Genomic DNA, 18,655 nt, shown 5'->3' with positions numbered 1-18,655 from the left:
GAAAGTTAATGCCAAAACTAGTTATAAAATTACCGGTAACAGCTGCAAAAAATGACGGCTGGCTAGAACACAAATACGGTAGAGTGCCAAAAAGTGTAAGTCGGGACTTGGGAACAAAAACAACTTTCTGCATCCAAGTCTTTTTAATGTTTCAATTTACTTTCAGCATATCAATCACTGATGTATCTCAATTAAAGAGAGATTTCTTCTTAAAAGTCCAGTCGCTGCAATGTCAGTGATTTATTTTTAGGGCATGAATTTCTGTAAATCATGACATTGAGCCATCTTGATTCACTAGTACAACATTTTCAAAACAATCATAAACTTGTCTCTGGCTGCGAAAAATTCGCAGCAAAGGTTCACAACTTTCAAAGTCCTGCATCATCTTACAATCTCTTTTATCTGGACAAATATTTTATTTTGCAGCTTTATGACCCACGTTAACGTGGCTAAGTTGGTTTAATTACTCCTTCTATGACAATAGATCGAGCCAAGTTTCTTGTCAAGGCTAAATTTAGCAAGTCGATTGTTTCCCTCAAGTCAGAGATGTCCTGAAAACAGATAAAGGAATAAGTCAACATTTGAACGCAATAATATTAATGAATAGCATATATGTACTTCTTTCTCCCTTTTTTTACCAATATAACAGTTGAGCAATTATGTTTTGTCCATAACATCTGCCAGAATTTGTTTATGGAGACATCTTTACATAATCTTTCTCAGCAATGACTTTCAAGAAAAAATTTAGGTCGATCTCTTTTCCACAATCAATTTATCACTCTCATTTGCATGGTGCTTTTCTTCTGTGAGAAAAATCAGAGTACCCTGAGGAAACCAACTTGTCAGGCTTAGTAATGATCCACCAAACTCAAATACACTGAGGCCGGGACCGTGATTACGAATATCCTCATGTCTGAGGTAAGACTCAAGACTTGAATAATTTATTTCGAACTTCTTTCTTTCTTAGCATTGATGGTGGGAATTGCTATACATATGACTATTAAACCTCTTTCTCATTGTCTGGAGCGAGGAATTGTCTGTCCTTTGTTAGCTCTTCCAAACAATGCATCAACTCAAACGTCTCCTTCCTCCCGTAGTTACACTGTAGTAACAAACAAACATACATGTCATTAGTTTATATACAGATATAATTTATCTTTATTAAATATTAAAATGATCCAATATGCTTTAGTCTTCAATTATCAAATTAAGGTGAAATTACAACAAAGTCGTTTTGTATGTCATAAATCTAAATTTAACCAAATAAATTGATTAATTCTAAACTAATTTCATAACAATTAAGACAATAAAAAAGATTCTGCATGTATTACTAATTTATTTTTCAAATTTATGGCAAAACATTACAGATATATCAAGAATGATTGAAAAAGGGAGTTTTTGTATTATTCCATAGTTAATATTTACCGATCTTGAACAGTTTCTGAGCTTGATGAAATTGAGTTTAAAAAAGTGAATGTTTTCGACTGCACATGTCAAAAGTCCAACTTTATCTAGTATTTGTTTTAAAGCTGCACTCTCACAGATTGAACACTTTGACAACTGTTTTATGTTTTGCCAACAGACTGCCAACACCCACAAAGTCATAAGAAAAGGTTACGACACCATGGCTATGACAACACTATTGATGAATAGACCATTAAGAAACCATTATAAACCTCTTTAGCCACCTTAAGTAATGTGATCCAAAATCTGAAGAAAAAAAACATATGTACATTTGTATGTGGCATTAACTTACTACCATTAAAATGCAACACTGTTACGAATCAGTTGGATCTGACCACTGAAGAGGTGGACTCGTTACCCCACAAAGCATATATGCATACACTGTTTCTGTTAGTTTTATTTCAAACAGACAAATAAATTCAAGCTTTGAATTAATATTGCTAGAAGGAGGCGGTGACAAACGAAATTCATTGAATAGTTGGAACTGACTGTCCAAAACAACGTTTGGGCGGTACAAATTGAACATCTCTTCAATGTAAAAAGGTATTGCGATTGTGCTTTGTTAAACTGACTGACCGGCACATGTTGCTAACTTAATTTGCAAACAGTGGTACATAAGTATATTGAATCATATTACATGTGCATTTGTTTGATAGTGGTAATCACCTGATTAGGTTTTTTCTCCATTTGTTTAACAGTTATGAATATTTGATTCAGCCGTCAGGTAAATTCTCATTCATATCATCCAATATTAGTAGAACAGCCAGGCTTCTTTTCATTTACCATACTTAACTCCATATCAAAATTAGCAATTAAGGCTGCACTCTAACAGATTGACCGTTTTGACAACTTTTTATTTTCTTGTCTTGGAATGAGCCAAATTGTTCGCAAATGTCTGAAAACTACTGATTAAAGATTGGATCGCAGTTTTTAAAATTTACGCTCAAAAATTGATATATTATGGCCAAAAGCGTTACTAACCTTTTAAGAAAAATGAAAGTTTCAACAGTGTTCCAAACAATTAAGATCTGTTATATTATTATTTATTTTATATGACTGAGCCAAAATCAACTGATTCTGAGACAAAAAATGTCAAATAGGTCAATCTGTGAGAGTAAGATCATATTGTAATGAAATATTACTATAACTACTCACTCCCTCGGCGGCAATCGTGAAGTCAATAATGAAAGAAGCAGGGAACCAGCTGCGTACAATTCCCGTTCCTCGTACAGTCTGTGGTATTTCCGATATTTTGCAAGGAATGTAAGGCGATGGCTTATCAGCATACTAGAACCCAGGTTGTCGAGCAAGTTGGAGAACTCTCCATGCTCATTGTATTCTGATAAAAATCTGGAAAATGAATGTTTGTTTAATAAACATATCATCACAACCAAACACATGTCAATAAATTCTTAGTTTATGGTTTCTGAATTTGATAAAACCACGGAAGAAACAAGAGTATTCTAAGTATCCATGTTTTAGTCAAGGGAAATAACTATATTATAATCAAACTGAAGTTATACGAATGCAAACAATCGCACTTAGATCCATGTAACAGCAAGATTCAATTTGCATAGTTGTTTTATGACAATACCATAACTAATTCTTTCATATTAACTAAACTTAGTTTCATATTTTATCTACGATGTCTGACAAATACAATAAATGAACTAAATGCTTGCAAGAATGTTTTGAAACTACCTTTCTCTAGAATTTCATTTGTATTGTTAAACTTACTTTTCTGCTATCAATGTTGCAAAAGCCACATCCGGTAAGACACGAAACACATAATACAGGGCAGTTTATACCATCTACATATATATATATATGCATCTATATGACTGTATAAAATAAGAATGTCATTTAAGAATATAAATATATATGATTGCTTAGAATTGTTACTGCAAATACTTTTTTCTTGGAATTCTAGTTTAATTACACCTGATTGAGACAAATGCTGACAATTTATAGAACCATGCTCAAGTCAATGTTCCAGGTAGAAACTATAACAAGGTTCATTTTAAGAGGCCTTGTAGAAGAGTGTGTCTAAAGAGACTGAAGCCAAGAGATTTACAATGAGAGTCGGGCACCTATACAAATAGAATATATGCTTAACTCTCTTGACCTGTTAGCGCACCCACTTTTCACCAAGGCGACCTGGGTTCATGTGAGTTTGGTTGGTGGTCACCAAGCCGGCCAAGTGCTTTTCTCCAGGTTCGTCCGGTTTCCCCAACAAAAGACCACACTCTCGCACAACATCATGCCAACGCACAACATCATGCCAACCGGAGGACTAAGTATAAGTTATTATAACTTTCTCCACAATCGTTGTAAAACAAATTAAGTTGAAACTTAAAATCCCGTGACCTGTGATATTAATACTTCAAATAAATTACCTTTGAGCGAAGGAACCATGACAAAGCCGCCTCGAATCTCTCGTTTTTCAAACACCTCATTCCCATCACCTTACAGATGCTTTTAACTGAAAAATAAAGTTTAAAGGGGAATAGGAATCTCATAATATTACAGTCAGGTGCATTTTAACTGAAGCATAGTATAAACGGAGAGTTATGCAGATCTGAAAAATCCCTTTGTTATCATAAGTGGGCTGTTTTCTTCTCTACCTAAAATGCAGCATAATTTAACCCAATTTACAATTTCAAAAACATTACTTTTTCACGAAAAATTTACAAATCTCATCATTTTGCTCCGACAAATGTTGTAAGCATTTTTGAAATGTTTAAAACTGTTCTTTCCATAATTTGGTATATGCATCTTTGTTTTCACATTTCAATGAACATTCGCACTAAAAAGAACGAAAATATGCATGTTTTTATTTGGTAAATCAGCTTGTAATTCGTTTGTAGTCAATAAACAAGAGGAAGGTATTAAGTAATTTACACAGATTAGCAACTTTCATTTTTGATCCACACATAGAAGTGCCTTTTATAGCTGACTCCACAAAACGTCTACCTACTTTGTTCAGGCATGTTCCTCTTTTCACAGATATTCAAGAGTTTGTGGGCCTTCCTCTCAGTCTCGATTGGCATGTTGTCAATAAACTGCTCAAGGTAGTGTCTAAAAAAAGAGGGAAATGTAATAGCTTAAACAAATACGCCCAAGGTAATGTCTAAAGAAAGAGGAAAGTGGAAAAGCTAGGACAACAAAGAAAAAACTGAATGGTTTAGAATAAGATCAAATGTTTTGATATCATTTGTACTGGAATATATTTTCTTAAATCTAAATTAAAGTTTTACAACAAAGAAAGCTTATGAAAGCCAATGTCATTTGATTGACAAACATGGACATACATCCCAGTGTCATGGCATTGGTCTAGGTAGTCGACGCCCATTTGCCACAGACTACAGTGGGACATGAGACTGGTTGCGTAATCCAACAGCAGGTACTCCCGTAGATTGTGGCCAAACCTGTGTAAGTAAACAAAACAACTAATTAGAGAGTGATTTTCAAAATTGGCTGCATATAACAACTTGTAATATAATAAACAGCCAAGGTTTCTTTCAAAATACAGTCACTCAAAATATTCCATACAAATTACACTTACTTAAAAACACTCCATACAAACAACACTTACTTAAAAAAAACTCATTACAAATTACACTTACTCAAAACACTCCATACAAATTAAACTTAAAAACTCACCACAAATTACACTTACTAAAACTCCTGCATACAAATTACACTTTCTTAAAAAACTTTATTCAAAATTACACTTACTTAAAAAGACTCTATACAAATTACACATACTTAAATACTCCATACAAATTACATTTGCTCCATACAAAATTCATTAAGGTTACACTTTTTCCATCCAAATTACTCTTACTGCATTCAAATTACTTTTACACCTTACAAATTACACTTACTCCAGCCTGTGTGACTCCAGTTGGCCACAATGATGAAGTATGTCTGTCAGATGTGACACAAACCACCAGCCGCTCAACACAGCACTTAAATACAGACAAATACAGTACTGAATAGATACAAAGACAGCACTGAAATATAAACAATACAGCACTATAATATATATAACACAGCACTAAAATATATACAAACACAGTACTAAAATATATACAAAGACAACACTGAAATATATACAATCACAGTACTGAAATATATACAAAGACAGCACTGAAATATATACAAACACAGACTGAAATATATATAAACACAGTTCTGAAATATATACATCACAGCACTAAAATATATACAAATACAGTACTGAAATAAATACAAACACAGTACTGAAATATATACAATCATAGTACTGAAATATATACATCACAGCACTGAAATAAATACAAACACAGTACTGAAATATATACAAACACAGTACTGAAATATATACATCACAGCACTAAAATATATACAAACACAGTACTGAAATATATACAAACACAGTTCTGAAATATATACATCACAGCACTAAAATATATACAAATACAGTACTGAAATATATACAAACACAGTACTGAAATATATACATCACAGCACTAAAATATATACAAATACAGTACTGAAATAAATACAAACACAGTACTAAAATATATACAAACACAGTATTGAAATATATACAAACACAGTTCTGAAATATATACATCACAGCACTAAAATATATACAAATACAGTACTGAAATATATACAAACACAGTACTGAAATATATACAATCATAGTACTGAAATATATACATCACTGCACTAAAATATATATAAACACAGTACTAAAATATATACAAACACAGTACTGAAATATATACAAACACAGTACTGAAATATATATAACACAGCACTGATATATATATATATATATATATATATATATATATATATATATATATATATATATGTATAACACAGCACTGTAATAAATACAACACAGCACTGAAATAATATATATATGTATAACACAGCACTGTAATAAATACAACACAGCACTGAAATAAATACAACAATATAATAAAACAATGCCAATTTTGTCTTCTGAATAATATTTGGATTAAGAAGCCAAAAATGCTGACACAAATATGATTCAAAACTTTAAATTTTACCTATATGTATATAAATAATAGAGGATAATCATTTGTTTCAGTGTATGATCCTAATATATTTCACCAAGTGAGCCCCTTAAATATCACGAATGGCTTAGCTAGGACTGAAATATTCACTTGTGGAGTTCACAAGGCAAATATTAAGCTATCTTACACTGAAGCAAACATTGTTTTCTTTTTATTATATGCCTGAAAATGGAATTAAAAGTCATTTAATAACACTTTTTAGAAAAATGCACCCATTTGTTTGCGCACATAACGTCATTTCGAAAATAAAGTTGTTAAAATTGTGTCCCAGCCATATGCGCGCTGACGTTTGATTTGAAACTGAGAGCGGGCTCTTATTTCTAAACAGTGAAAATATCAATTTCATTTCACTGATTTGTCTCTATATTCCACCAGAAAGCATATAATAAAATCCATTCTTTTGTGTTTTAGGTTAAATTTGTATTAACTAAAAGTTAAAAGAACTGTTGTGATATTTCCTCCTCTGGGACACGAAAGCGCAACAAACACCTGTTTTACTTGGTAAGTTAACAATATCTAAGCTTCGATCCTACCTTCAATCCTTAATGACCTGATGCACGTCAAACTCGAGCGTTGACAGAAGAATACTGTCCATCTCACTCATTCGACCGTTACCCCGAAACTCATCCATACTTGCCTGAAGATTCATTATTAAATAGTGTAATATTTTCATCTTTAATTTGTGTTGCTTGTAAAATATGACTTTTGTTATTGTATAAATATATATACTACATGTTTGAACTTATTTATATCTTACATTGGTTAAATTTCAGAAAACATTTAAAATATACCTGAGTATAGTAGTGAAGCACCACAGATTTGACTGAAGGTCGCTGGTACAACATCTTGGAGACCAGCATGTGGTACCATGTCTCGCAGAGGTCCTTAATATGGGCAAATACACTTTCTTCCCCGCATAGTATCTGTGAATTAAGTGAGATAGGTCCTTAATATGGGCAAATGCGATCTCTTCTCCACATAGTCTGTTAGAACATTTGTGAATAAAGTGAGATGATCCTTGATATGAGGAAATACACCCTCTTCCCAACATAGCATCTTTGCATAACGAGAGAGTTGTCCTTTATATGGGCAACTGCACATCATATGTGAATAAAGTGAGAAAGCATCTTTACATGGGCAGATTGCATCATTATATGTGGGAATAAAGTAAGATTACTTTTTTACATGAGCAAATCCACATCATATCAGATAATAAAGTGAGATAGCACCTTTTACATGGGAAAAAGCACTCTGTTCACATCATATATTTGAATAAAGAAATATCATTAGGCCATCCTTTTGAAATTGTCTAATCTTAAAAACTCGATTTCTTTATTAGAGGTTGTTATTAAATTAATTCTGAAACACACAAAATGAATCTTAAAAAACAACAAAAATAAAAATAAATGGAAATAATACTTCAGGATTTTTGGTCCAGTTGATTCGAATCATTCAATTAATTCTCGACATTTACATGCACCAGATAATTTACAGCTAATGTAATGTTACAAGCTCACAAGTCATGCAGTTATAACGTCTTAAGAAATGCTCAAATTGCCTACCCTCGCCCATTCGGAACTCCTCGGCCATTTTATCGAAAACAACCTCGGATGTATGCCGGTACATCAGTTGAAGTAGTTCGTATATTTTTGAATAATATCCTTAATTAAATGTAGTGTTTAAGAGTTGTATTTATTGATCTCAGTTTAAATTGATTGTCAGTGAAGTGTTTTATTGCAAACATAATTAAGATTCCCAAGAGTTAAGTCATAAAGTTTTACTGCTAAATGAGATCACTACGCGATCTATCTGCAGCGGACTTAAACGTACCACTTTTTGAGTATGTAAACCGTCCAAATACATCCGAGGTTGTTTTTGAAAATAATGGCCGAGGAGCTCCGAATGACCCTCGCCATTATATCAAGATTTGTACTAGTGGAGAATTCCCCAGATTCGAGACGACGTTCACAATCATTCCGCCAGTGACGCCATTTCATGTCAAATTCAGAGACAGAGTTTCCGCGATACAGTTGCTGGAACGGTAAAGTGTATGTATGTAAAATGTCTTGACGCTGTTGAACAAGTCACATAGTTCAAAAAAGTTCTTTCCAACCTTTTAAGTGTGAAATGGTCAGAAAATATTCTTAGTCTAAATATGTACAAAAAAATCTTTTTAAAGTGACAGCTTTGATAATTTGTTCCAGAATGTGAAAAGTAGAGTACAGATTTTCATAATTAATAATACATTATTATCTAATCAAAACACTTCATATGTGCAAAGTCTTAGAGTAAAAATCTTTGAATTAGATCATGGTGGGAATTCAATAAAGCTTTACAATCAATTATTTATGTATTTAAACATCAGTATAAAGAATCCATTATTCTTTTAGCCAAGAAAAAGTATAACGAAAACATGGCCACCGGTGGCGGTCTAGTTGGCAAGATTACACTGGCAGAGGAAAGTGTCCTTGAATTTCTCAAGGACAAGCCCAAACTCATAGGGATCACAGGCGGGATAGAATCTGGAGGTACCTCTTTGAAGAATTGCTGAAAGTATCAGTTAATTGAATTATATGCTTCAGCCATTTTTTATACTGATAAAATAATGATAATGTGCAACTGCTTCAATCATAGATGTTACCTTTTAACATAATAATTCCCATAATGGAAGTAAAATGATATATTTGAAACAATGTAAAAAAATATTTAACATGGCACAATCTAGTTTACACTGTCTTGCATGATGTTTTGTAGCTATAAGAACCATTAGTAGGGAAACAAATCTTATTTTCAGTGAGAGAACCTGTGGAAGATGCTGCCAGTGTTGCAGATTTGGTTGTACAACAAGCACCAAGTAAGAGTCTTATAATCTACTTTTATGAGGCCTTTTATATTAAAGTTCAGTTTGTCTTGATAAATGATAGTCAGGATTGTTCTTGAGGGCACCTAGTCAGGATTGTTCTTGAGGGCACCTAGTCAGGATTGTTCTTGAGGGCACCTTTCTTATAATCAATGTTAAAGAACAAGGAGGGCTATACTACTCGCCCCAGCGTCGGCATCGGCGTCTGGTTAACGTTTAAGGGTAAATTTTGGGATTTAGGGATTTTCACTTATAAGTCTAATATCCTTCCTTCAATTGACTTAATATTATTAATAGAAAAAGGGTTGGTATTGAATAACTTAAGTAAGGGTCTACATATTGTGACCAAACTTGGTATATAGGAAGAGTTTATAGAGACCTTTCCTGAGATTGTGTTTTGGGTCCTGAGAGTAATTGTCTAGGTCAAGGTCATTGTTGCTAAAAATAGAAATATGGTTTGTACCGAATAACTCAAGTCAGGGTTGACATAGTGTGACCAAATTTGGTATATAGGACAAGTGTATGCAGAGCGTTTATGGATTGCCTTTTGGCCCCACAGGGTCAAGGTCACTGTTTCTAAAAATAGATAACTGTTTCAGTAGTTGTTGACATACTGTGACTAAACTTGAAATGTAGGAAGAGTTTATGGATGACTTCCATAGGATTGTGTTTGGGGCCCTTAGAATCAAGGTCACTGTTACAAAAAAAAAGATCGTTATTGTATTCACTTCTAAGTCAAAGCGGCGTAGTCGAGTCTTATGACAGCTCTTGTTAGTTACCTTCTCCTCTCATTTCAGATTGCTCATCTTCAATTTCTACATGTAGAATGATATCAATTGAAGTGATGTTTAGTTTTTGTACACAGTACATGTTTTTTTTATAGTATGTTACCATTGCCTCCAGTTGAGATGTAGTATAACATTCTAAAGGGGGTTAGAATGTTTTCTAAAGTACGAAAGTGGTCAAAATTGTCAATGTCTACACAAGTGGTACTGCTCGGTACTCTATGTTCTGTCCAATTACTTTTCATAATCTAATATGAGAGTAAGTTTTACACATTTTCTTATACATCACTGTAACTTAGCATGAACATTTCAGTGACAGAGAATAAGCACATCAGCGGACATCAAGAAACAGCGTCAGTTCAGGCCATTGAACATCCAAGTGTGTCCCATGCACACCCAGATGAATCCAGAGTGATGCAGACAAATACAAAGAAACGTAAACCATTTGTATAACTCATTGTTTTGATATGTTTCTATGAGTACATTTTCAACGGTATATTCGTATATTTTAACACAAAATCAGGAACATAAGATATATATCAGTCAAATCATAAATATTAAACACATACAAGAAAGAATAAATGGCATAATAGGTGCAGATGAAATTTGGTTTAAAAAGAAAACATATTAATTTCAGTTGTAAACTGCCTTTTTGCATTTGAAAGATATATTTGTTTTCAAAATTGGTGGTCTTACGGTAATGCCTTATTTTATTTTAAAATCATCAACAGCAATATATGCATGTTTTTAGAGTAAATTTGCTTTCATTATAATCCAGGCTAAGGAATATTTGCATTTTTGTTGTGTACATTATAAATGTATCAACTTAAAAACAAAAATATGCAATTTCTTCATAGGTCGTAGGAAGTGCATGGATAGGATTGAGCTGACCGAGGAGCTTCATGGCCTTGAAGTTTGTCGAGCAAAAAAGGGGATTCAACTTTTAGATTTAAAAATAGCTCAACAACGTGAACTTTTCCAATTGAAAAAATCTGTTCTGGAGAATGCCATGCGAAATGCTAACATGGATTTCAACATTACTTTTCCAGGATTAGGAAATGAAAGTTACAATTCTTCATAAGATCTCTTTTTGAATGCAGTATAAATTGTTAAAGCTGCACTCTCACACATTTACCGTTTTTACAACTTTTTTATGTTTTGTCTTGGAAAGGACAAATTTTTGCGTAGGTTTCTGCAAACCAGTGATATAAGATTGCTGACAAAAAAATTAGATCATATATTTCAATATTTCTGTTCGAAAATTAATATTTCATTGCTTAAAATGCATATAACATCAATTTTTGCACTTGATTATAAAAATCTGCGATCTAATTTTTGTCATAAATCTTATATAACTGGTTTCCATGGATTTTCACAAAAGTCGGCTCGTTCCAAGATAAAAAATAAAAAAAAAAATTGTTCAATCTGTGACAGTGCAGCTTTAAAGATGCACTCTTACTCCTAGATAATATTTACCACACTCCATGATATTGTTTTAGTATTACAAAAAGGATGAATACATGTCTAAAACAATTTATTTTATGAAAGATACTGAGTTTAATTTGAAAGAAATGAACATTTAACAAGTTATTTCTTCCTACTAAGACTGTAGTAGACCATAGTAAATATTTCAGCATTCACCAATCATTTAATATTTTTGCACTTTCTTCTATAAAATACATGATTACAATCTTGTTATCAGTAATTTATATTTTCCATCAATGCAATATTTATTAAGAAGTTAAGGGTTTATCATTCACAATTGATGTTTGTTATACATGTGTAGGTTTGGATTTTGAATAAGAGTGTCGCTTTAAAGCAACTGTGCACCAGATGATCAATTTGCAAGAAAAAAAGAAAATTGTCGAAAACTGTCATAAACTTGGTATTTATGTGTACAACGCATTGAAACTTACTATTAAACTGAAGTACCACATAGTTTACAATTTATTTTACTTTAGCAATTCAATTCAATTCAATTTATTTAATTGATAAAGGCCTCCAGCCCAAGACAACATATTATACAGATACATATATGTACACAATGAGTGGAAAAGGGTTATGACAATGTTAATATTCAAACTTCTAAGATACAGCTTTACACAAATATTACATGCAACCAAATAATAGTTGATAATAAACATGGTTCAAAAATAAATAAATAATGTTAGAACTGTCAAATAAAAGTTATTAGAATTGACTATGTGAATCAACCAAGTCTTATCAATAATTAATTATTATATATCTGTTAATTACGTATTTAGATGCCAGGAATATAATTATAATACATTTACCAATACTTAAGAGATTTTAATTGTACAACTAAGGTGTTTGTATTTTAATTGTAACACACGGAGTGTCAGCAAGCAAAGCCAAGTCATCTGCAAAGAACACAGAGTTTATCTGGGTAGTGTCTGGAAATAGCTGTATACCATTAAATGCCGGAGGTTCAATAAGCTTGATAAATTTATTTATGAAGAGAATGAATAAAACAGGTGACGCTATACATCCTTGCCTTAAACCAAGAGGGCAGTTAAAACATTCAGACAATGTTCCATGATTTGCACGAACCCTCCCCTTCACTGACAAATACATAGCTCGAAATGAGGAATAAAGTTTTCCATGTATACCGTTGGTCGACATGACATTAAATAACTTGACTCTGTTTACAACATCAAATGCTTTTTGGAAGTCCACATAGGCCACGTATAACTTTTTACCACGTGTAGATAATTGTTTATTAACAAGAGAATGCAATATAAATGCATTGTCGACAGTCCGGTATCCTTCTCTGAAACCTGATTGATTTTCACTTAGCCTATTAAATATATTAATGAAAAATGTAAGGCGCCTATTTATAATGCCAGTGTATATTTTGCCCATAACATTCAACAATGAGATGCCTCGATAATTGTCAGTTACATCAGGATCACCTTTTTTGTATAATGGAATAATAATTGTCTCACGCTATTGACTTGGGTATGTTCCAGTAGAAAATATTCGATTGAATAATTTTCGCAAAACAGGCAGTAAGTAATTCAGGCTATATATAAAACATTCTGGTACTAATTCATCGCTACCTCCACTTTTACCCTTTTTCATATCTTTAATAACGGCTATAATTTCATCGTCCGTGATAGAGTCATTAAAAAGTGCATCCGTTAATTCACCTGTATATACATCATCTGGATATGGTAATTCACTATCTTCGAGAGTCAAACTCTGAAAGAGACCTTCAAAATGATCTTTCAATTGATCGATAGATATATTTTCTCTTCTGGATTGTTTATTAACAAGACGTTTAAATTTTTGCCAAAATGTCTGACCATCAGAGCAGCTATTTTCAAGATTTATCAGTACATTACTATTAAAATTGTCCTTTTCAGTTTTACAATATTCCCTTTACTCGTTTTTCGCTATTAAATAGGCTGATAAGTTGACATTTGTTCTATCACGACGAAACATTCTCAGTGCCCGCTGCGTCTTATACTTTAATGTTTTACATGTATTATTAAACCAATTACTACTTTTCTGTTGTGTACTTTTAAATGTCTTTAAACAAGTCTGACTGCATTCCTTTATCAAATCAGTTACAGTAGACACTAGCGTATCTATATCAGTTAATTGGCTTTAAAGCAAAGAGTCAATTTCATTATAAAGTTCATCAGTAAATACATATGACAGTTTCTCTTCAAACGCATTACAATTCTTCTGATTGAATACCTATTTCTGTTTTATATTTGAAGTGGCGGTTGTATGATGATCTGAGTTACATGTATAACATTTAAGATGTACTAGCAGTTATTTCGTATTGCCATGAAAAAGATAACTGGGTAGGTATACCTAGTAGAATTAATTCCTTATGCATGATTGGCTAGTCGTTGTTATCACATGACATTACCGAGTTAGGTTTTTTACATTTTGGTACTTTTTTTATAATAATGATTACAAAGCGTAACACATTCTTTTAAATAATTGTCCTGAGATTTGTTTCAGAAATTATTTTTTTTGGTGCCAATCTGTTGTACAGTTAAACAAAAATCTGTAAAAGTTCATAATATATATATATATGTCACTGATGTATTTTGAAAAGTTCATAATGGGGTATATTTATGGTAGGTAAGCCTTAGCATCAATCATTGCAATTAGACTTTTAGATGAGCAAGCCCGAATTCATATACTATAGCTTAGCATCAAATTTTTTAACAAGCCCTGCTATATTAAATTCAGAATTTGAGCAAACTCAGACTCAAGAAATTAGTAAATAATGTCCTTGGTAATCTTAAACAATACCAGTAAACACTGAAACTTTTATGTAACCACTTCTAAGTGATACCAGGCTTTCAAGTGAACAATAACAAAAAATTAGGAATAAAAGTAGGAGGATTATTTGTAAAAGTAGGGTAAAATAGGGCTATAAACAGCTAACAGCAGGGATAGAAGGGCTCTTTCATCTTACTATTTTTGGATGCAAATAAATGACTACTAAACCTATTCATCAATTGTAATTTACATGTAGTTATCATTGCTTAGAAACCAGCGCTTCAAGCCACAGGATGAGGAGATGAACCAGGAAATGGTGTCTCTGACTTGTCAACATACGCCACTCATTCTCATCATAGAATCCCATGCAGCACTGGAGACCTAACTGCATCAAACCTACAAAAATACTAGAAATGGCTTTTTATTAAAATCAACATTTACATAATTTTAAACAATGCATTTAGTTTAAACTTTTATATTATTTCTCAAACTAATTTACAAAAAAGTAGGGATAGTAGGACTTTTTCAGAAAAGGTAGGGAAAAGTAGGAGCCAAACAAAAATGTAGGGAAAAGTAGGAAAACAAGGGCACGCTTGAAAGCCTGTCAGATACATATGTTTTTCATACTTGCATGAATACATACATTGAAAATCGACATTTTTCTAATGACCTCGTCCATGCTCTGGAAGGCATCCGTGCGAACAGCTGCATTGTGGGAGAGAAAAATGCGAACTTTATCCAGCTGGCCTTGAAGAACAAGGCGGTAAATCTGAAAATGAAGTGATACTGTTGTTGATTTTGAAAAAGGGTCATAGTTTTAACTTAGAACCAGAGCACCAACTGTCCCAATTTCTAATTTGAGGACACCAAGTTCGGCGATAAATGGTTCAAAATAGACAGTGGACACTGTAAATACATGTTTTGCCAATTCAAGGGACATCACTCTGGTGTGACTGAGGTCACATGGCTGGTCATCAAATCTGACAAAGACATTATGCATATACACATTCTGACTAAACATTTCCTATTTATTATGCCAATACGCATTTTGAGTTAATTTGGTGGTGATTGGACAAAGTCTTCTAAAGCTATTGAGGGGACAAGACCAATTTTAGGTAATTTCTATAATTACCGGTAAAACAGCAATAATTCTTGAGTAACTACAGCAATATGAATGATTATCAAACGTGTCAGAGAAATTATACTAATACCCATTCTAGCCAAATTTGGTGGTGATTGGACAAAGGCCTCTAAAGTTATTACGCAGACAAGACCAATTTGTGGTTATCTATAATTTAAGGGTGATAACTCTCAATGACTGAAGCGTTATTGGCTGGTTATCTAACTGGTCCAAGATATTTTGCCCATACACATTCTGACCAAATTATATGATGATTGAACAAAGGGGACTAAATTTATTGAGCAGACAACGTACTGGATTGCAACTGTGCGCACGCGGGTACACCGCAGGTAAAACTATATTATGTCATTTTTTTAAATCCGACATATCAAAAATAAGTTGAGGGCTCAGTTCAAGACAGGCACAACACCTTCTTTATATTCTGGAGTAACAATCATTTTACACCGATGGCTGGAGAATTGTTCCTTTAAGCATTTTTAAAACTTGGTAAACATATCTTGAATAAAAGGGATTATATAGTTATCCAACATTAATAAACCCTCTTCCACATTTTTTTGTAAAAAAAACAATTCATGTTTAATGGGATTTTATAATAAAACATCCAATGAAAATATGATCAAGAACTTAATCAAATACAATACAAACTTACACAATCCCAGTTTTCTCGATGCTGCTCAGGAAATTCATCTCTTGTGATTTCAGCAAAAAGCTGTTCGCCCTCGGTAAAATGCCAGCGAAGCCATTCCAACAGCTGAAAGATTACAACTCCTCCTAAAAAGATAAATAATTTACTATAAAATGTCTGCAATTTTGACTCACACAGTTCTGAGTTCTCAAGTTCACAACGATATTAATAAAATTCTGATACTTGTGGACTATTCAAACAGTCGGCAGAAACTACAAGGTTGATTTACAAAACCTCATAACAGCTTAGAATGAATATTGTTCTTTTTATGTAATTCAGAGATATTTCAATTTCTAACTGGACTACCTACAATCTATCCTAACTTTCACAGGGTGATAAATAAATCCACAGAATATCACAAAGATCCGGAATGGGTAACTAGCATCTTGCTTATATATGGAATACCAACAACCCTCCAAACTAACCAGGGATGATATCCATGCGCATACTCTCACGAAGATTTAGAAAACATATCTGATATTTAAGCTCTCTATGAACTCCAGAAACAAGGGTAATCTTCAAAACCTCGCAAAGATCGGAAAAAGAGACTAACATCTTTGATGATCTTAACTACATCAGACTTTACCAACAATCCATCCTTACTTACAAGGTGTGAGATCAATCCCTAGAATCTCGATTAAGCTCGGAATGAGTAACTTAGGTCTAAACTTATCTGGATTCTCAATATTCGATCCAAACTCACTGGGTGCGAGATCAATCCACAGAATCTCACCAAGGTTCGAAATGAGTAACCAATTTTTCAACTATATCTGGGCACTTAATATTCTACCCTAACTAACCTGGGGCGAGATTGATCAACAGTATCTCACAAAGGCTTGGAATGAGTGTCTAACTTCTAAACTATGTCTGGACCCTAACTCACCAGGTGCTAGAGCAACTCTCAGTATCTCACAAAGGCTCGGAATGAGTATCTAACTTCGATACTATATCTGGACCCTAACTCACCAGAGGCGAGGTCGATCCACAGTATCTCACAAAGACTCCATATGAGCTCAGTCATGTTAAAGATCTTCATCTGCTCTTCCAACACGGCCTTGGAGCCACCATCTTCACAGCTCTCTGAAATGTAAAGATTTGTATTATAATGATATGCCTCACTTCAACTTTTCTTTTTGCTGAGGTGTGTGTTTACAAATAAAATTTGGCGTAATACAGATGGCAAAACTGGCTATCATTATTTATTTTCTCACACAATGTTACCCAAGGCTCATTTCTGCCTTACATAATTTTCAAAGCAAAATGTTGTACCAGTATGTATAGTCATGGCATATTATGAACAAGAGCCCCGTGGAACAAACCCAAGCGCTCGTCTGTTTTTGTTCAGTAAAAAAGGGGCATAACAATTATCACAGCCAGGGTAAGTGTTCTTGCTTTAGATGTGAGTTTTGTCTTTGGCAACGTATGTACCAAGTTTTAATGGAATACTTGAGTATCCTTAAAAGTTATAGAGTTATGGCAAAAGTTTAAAGTTTTTACAAAGCACACTATCTCAACTTTAAAAAAGAAACATTACAGAACAGCTAAAAATACTAATTATTATAAAATAACTAATTAAAAGGGCCCTAGACAATTCATCTACCATGGGAGAAAAAAACATTTCCTGAACAGGAGCGTAATTTGAAAATATTTTTAAGTCAAATGAATATATGGTATTGGCCCTGTGGCTCCCGACAAAAACACTTGGAAAACCTAAGGTGGGAGCTAATAATTAAACCCTTACAGACATTTTACGGGACATTTAATTTACACAGCCCTGTGTAATATACATCTTATTATTATTATGAGAAAACGAATGTTTTATGAAAGCCTGCTCTGGTTACCATTCATGTCACAGGTAAAGCATACTTTCATGAAAAGAATTAAAAAATGATCCAAGACCGAATGAACTGACCATTATGATACAAATGACAAATATCCTATTTATATATATATATATATATATATAAAGACTAAGAAACCTTTCCAAAATTAACTGATGATTTTGATACCAAAGATAAGTATCTTTTATAATACAATGAAAACTACAGGGACAAGCCCAGCAGTCGAAAATTCAAAACTAAACCTTGCTAAGGGGCACAAGGCAAGGGCCCAAACGACAACGAACTTGGAACACAAACACATTTACATCACATACACAAAAACAAACACCACATACACAAATACAAACATAAACAGGAGGCCTGCGAGGGCCTATGCTCTGCTGGCATGGCTCTTGTAGTCATTTTCAATCCAGAGCATGTATATATAGGTAATTGGCTACAAACATATAGTTCATGTTTTATGTTTGGGCTAACTGAAAACGTTGCACATTCAACATCTGACAACAAAAAATATTGTACG

At 33.1% G+C, this 18,655-nt stretch overlaps 1 pseudogene; it reads right to left on the bottom strand.

Annotated features, from left to right (window-relative positions):
• Positions 1–449: 449 nt before the first annotated feature.
• Positions 450–18,142, bottom strand: LOC128214144 (nuclear pore complex protein Nup85-like; annotated as a pseudogene).
• Positions 18,143–18,655: the final 513 nt, after the last annotated feature.

Source organism: Mya arenaria, chromosome 2, assembly GCF_026914265.1.
Source record: "Mya arenaria isolate MELC-2E11 chromosome 2, ASM2691426v1".
Classification (NCBI taxonomy): Eukaryota; Metazoa; Mollusca; class Bivalvia; order Myida; family Myidae; genus Mya; species Mya arenaria.
The sequence above is the reverse complement of the archived record's forward strand: the minus strand, read 5'-3'. Positions and strand labels throughout refer to the sequence as shown.